This window comes from Nothobranchius furzeri, chromosome 6 (assembly GCF_043380555.1).
Source record: "Nothobranchius furzeri strain GRZ-AD chromosome 6, NfurGRZ-RIMD1, whole genome shotgun sequence".
NCBI classification, from domain to species: Eukaryota; Metazoa; Chordata; class Actinopteri; order Cyprinodontiformes; family Nothobranchiidae; genus Nothobranchius; species Nothobranchius furzeri.
The window spans coordinates 45,293,231-45,297,822 of NC_091746.1; the positions used below are offsets into that span (position 1 = coordinate 45,293,231).

Below are 4,592 nucleotides of genomic sequence, written 5' to 3' on the forward strand. Positions count from 1 at the left end.
AGCACAGTGACTCCTGGAAACGATTCAACGGCCTTCACCGGTCGCAGTCCCACCCAGGCTGGGATAGGGAGACAGAGTTGCCATGGGGATGACAGCATTCCACATTTCTTCTGAGGGGGAGTAATCACTTCAGCCTCACAGGCCCAAGGGCACCAGATTCAGATAAGAACTTGTTTTGGGGCCAGACAGATAATTTCTCCTCTGTCTTAAAGGAGCATGGGGCAGGAATTGTCCAAAAACAAAAAGTACATGTTCATTCTTGAGAAGCTTATGGGTGATGAAGCATTTTAAACTAAAAAGAATGATGAAACCAGTTTATCAATCCATTTTGTTAATCAGGCTTTGTGCTGCAAAATGCAAAACATTCCTGATCCGAATTTCCCGCGCTGTTTTACGGATATGACGTTAATTGACGCTTCAAGCGCGTTCTCGACAAGGTTCAAACCCGGAAAAACATTTGGAAGCTTGCTAGGTGGCGGTAACGCGTCTTTCACTACTAGCCACGTTAAAACCCCAAACAGAAGAGGATGAACCCTGGAAATGGATTCTACAACTAGCAAATGACCAAGCGCAACTCAAAGCCCACTAAAGTGGCACAAAGAAGAAGGTTTTATCAGCGGCATCTCGAGAGTCAAAAAGAAAATATGATAAAAGTCGGTCAGGGACCCGAATATCTATTGGTTACGCTCTGGAAGAATGGAGGCTGCTTCAACTGTATTTGGGCCTGAAAAAGGATGCGGACATGGCGCATTTTCTAGTGACCAGGTAAGTGTTGGTCTCCTTATTTCTGCTGTAGGTTTCAGTAACGAGTAGGTAAACATATCAGAGGTATCTGCACAATTTGAGAAAATAAAATAAAACTTATGGATTTAGATAATGCTGATTTAGGTAATCTAACAAATCTTTGTGCAGATGAACAAGAAACTTATCTAAGCTAACGGTGTTTAGCATATGGCTTCCTGATCAGTTTGAAAAAGCTAAAAGCAACTAAGGAGTAACCGAATCACTTCTACGTTTTGTGGACGACACGCCGCATGTATTTGGAGATAAATGGATGCTCCGTTTATTCTGACGAGAAAAGTAAACAGAGCTTGATTTGATTATATGACGTCACCGCTCAGCCGGAGAAAGCTAGCGTGCGTTAGCATGTTAGCTGCGATCACGCTTCAGTTTGTAGAAGAGAACGGACATTTTCCAAAAAAAAGATGAGTCTTTAGAATTAAGTCATATTTGATCTACAGTCCAAACTCTAAGCAGGACTGTTACTTTAGTAGATAATGTTATTCGTGGGGTTTGTGTAACAGAACCCCATCGGAATATATTTCCCTAGCACTACTGCTGTGCTACATAAGAATAAATAAGTCAGCCATAACAACACGTTTGACTAAAAGTAAAGTTGTGCAGAAGTTTGTGTTTATTTTTCTAAAATTGTCCAGTTGAATGTAGGTCAGAATAAAATATGTTTGTGAAAAATGATAAATAAAATTTTTTATAACTGACCTGCATTTTCATATTACTAGTTGTGCCACAGGTAAAGAAGCTTAGCCATTATTGATCTATGTAAACAGAAGGTGTAGAGTCTCAACCAATTTGTTGACATTTTTGTTTAAAAATGTGTTTTCCAGCTACCGGAAGAAGCAGGCTCCTGAAACTGCAATTCAGGGAGGTAATGTGCAGTCAACCTCGACACCCAGTAAGAGAACAGCAGCTAAAATGTCGCATCGATTATCTCCAACTGAACCTGTGTCTGAGGGGTTAGTATCTTTTCTGTAAAACAAATATTCACGTTTTTGTGCTATGATATTTCATACATTAAACTACACCTTGCATATCCACACTTGGTTCAGAACTAACATCACACCACCAAACACTTCTGACATTATCTTTACAGGGAAGATTTTCTAATGGCTGGTGTTGAGGCGCTGATGACCTAGATTTGGATCCTTTTGAAAAAAGGTAAATTTGTTCATGAGAAGTCTTGCCATATACGCAGGAAATTACTGCTGTACTATGTGCAAAAAAGATAAAAACACAATAGATAAGCAAATATAGGTCATTATATATATTTATTTATGTTGTGAAGTGTCAGTTCACAGCAGATTGTTGTTATTTGCAGAAATAATTAATGACAGATGTATTAGGCTCCACATTTATCTCTTTAGAATCAGTACCATTTCAGGTAAGTTCCAGTATTTATCTTCGTACAACAAATATTATTGTGTTGTCTGTAGTTTCAAATCCATGGATCTAGCTACGGATGCAGTCCAAATTGATGAGGACCAAGCAAACAACTTACTCAACAGTGTGTGAGTTTCAGTGTCTTCTTATCTAGGGGTGGGCAATATAAACGATATAAGGTAGAAATTATATAAAATTGGGTAATGATAGTTTTTGGCTATATCGCAATACGGCGATATTGTGATAACACATGACGTCACTAAGATGTGCACCCTGCTGACAATGGGACAACAGAATGGCAGTGACTGCAAGCATGGAGTGGGCGGAGGAGGAGGCCTATATGCCTCAAGTGGCATATATTTGCCACATGAGGATATTTAAAAGCATGTCAATTTGACATCTATAAACAGATGAAAAAATATATCGCAATATATATCGTTACTGCACATGCTTCAGATTATATCGCAATATAGATTTGAGGCCATATTGCCCAGCCCTATTCTTATCTACACTCTTTTTTTAAACTCCAAAGTCTTAAAACAATATATTAATTCTACTTTTATTCATTGTTTTCATAACAGAATGGAACTGTTATGAAAACGTTGTCAGGCTGACGAAGTTTGCAGCCGCAAACAAAACGTTGCAGGTAAATAAAACCCTTCTATGTTTTAAAAAGAACTAAAAGATGGAATTGTTGTTTTATCCTTGTTCACAGGCTGGGATCCTAAAGGGAATTTCCATCCTACTTGTGTGGCTGAATGACATCTTCAACCAATTTTGGTACATTTGCCAGAAAGCACAACATCGTGATATGTTTAATGTAAGTATTGTGACATCTTTTGGACAACAAGACAACAATGCACATTGACATAATTACCTTTCTTTTCATAATAGTGCCAGCTCTCGTGTTTCTGTTGGTGAGCGCTTCTGTCACATGTAAAGTTTTCAAATAAAACTTATTTTTTCTGTTAGGACATGTGGGTGGGTGTGCTTCACCATGTCACAGGGAAGCATGAATGGACCTGTGGCAAATGTGACCATGGACCACTTGATGCAACGACCAGTGATAAAGAGCTCACGGTACCATGATCTCCACCACACGAGGCTCTTCAACGAATCATGTTCAACAGACGCTGGTTGAAGGATGTCACCAATCTGACCTTTAGGTATATTAATAACATTTTCATAAGCAAAAAAGCTAAAGTGTCAATATCAATGCTAACAATTTACATATAGAAATGACAATTGTGGGTGAAAAGGCTATCAAAAGTGTGATTCCTAATAATCTATAAAGTTGTAGCTTTTGTTTTTTTTACAGGTCAACTTCAGAACTGGAGAGTTTCCAGAACTGCATTCTCATGTAATCTATGTATGATCTAATGCTGCTGTTCTCTCTCCATAAAGGCCCCAGCTACGTGAAGCATCAAAAGACAGGAATGACTTCTTTCATGCACACAGATTTATTAGAAATTAAGAAAAAATACTATGTACAAATGCAAATAACAGAACTTTTTTGTACATAAATAAAAATAAATATATTGCACAAACTGTTTGTTTATTTTTGGGTGAAAATGCTGTCTTCAGCTAAAGTTATTTTGAGGTATTGTGCTGTTTTGGAACTACTGTAGTTGTAGATAAACGGTTTGGATATTTGGGTTAGGGTGCCCTCAGTCAGGAAGAAGGTGTCCTGGCGTCTCTTGCCGAAACTCCAGGATATCCAGCATCACCCATGGAAGACGGGTCACCACTCTCTCGAGAATATAATCTCTCTCCTCCTGGCTCAGGTGTTGTAAAGCTGTCTAGAAATTAAAGAGCATATGTTTACATGACTAGATTCATATCTCCAGTGAGTGATGTTTTTGTTTTTGGCATCTATTATTTTATTTTATTTTTTTACACAAATGGCTACAACCAACCTGCATCTCAGCTATACTGGCAGCTCTCAGCTGTGCAAGCCGGTCTCGGTCCTCTTCTCTGAAAGCTGTTCGCTTCCTACCCCGGCGCCCTGGTCCTCTTGAAGGAGTTCTGGACCTCAACCTGCTGCCCTCACCCCTTGAGCGTGTCCTTCCCCGACCCTCGGAGCGACCTTTTCCTCTCCCCTTTCCTTTAGCCCCTGGTCTCAGACTTTCCCACGACACATCAAAGTCTGTGGCAGGCTCGGGCACACTCCATCTGAACTGTCTTCCATCACTCCTTCCAATGTGAATTCCTGAAAATCAATGACAGTAATGGAAAAATGACTGTATTGCCCTGTAGGTCTTGTTGATATTATGATTTTATTTTGATGCATTTTTGAACTAAACATTGATATTTATGTTCTTATTTACATTGTTGTGATGCCTGTCCTGTAATGAAATTGGTTTCACAAATGATGTCAGTGACTTGAAACTGGATGTTCTTACATGATGTATAAA

General features: G+C 39.1%; 2 long non-coding RNA genes across 3 annotated transcripts; both read left to right on the forward strand.

Annotated features, from left to right (window-relative positions):
* The first annotated feature begins 344 nt into the window (after nt 1-344).
* On the forward strand, nt 345-1,951 carry LOC139070471 (uncharacterized). The gene is made up of 3 exons (XR_011520962.1): nt 345-765; nt 1,626-1,754; nt 1,892-1,951. It is a non-coding gene; the product is annotated as an uncharacterized lncRNA (long non-coding RNA).
* Nucleotides 1,952-2,211: 260 nt separating this feature from the next.
* On the forward strand, nt 2,212-3,818 carry LOC107396839 (uncharacterized). 2 transcript variants are annotated; one of them, XR_001574398.3, is made up of 4 exons: nt 2,212-2,306; nt 2,894-2,998; nt 3,151-3,344; nt 3,583-3,818. It is a non-coding gene; the product is annotated as an uncharacterized lncRNA (long non-coding RNA). The 2 variants fall into 2 exon arrangements; XR_011520963.1 differs by having other exon boundaries at nt 2,894-3,344.
* Nucleotides 3,819-4,592: the final 774 nt, after the last annotated feature.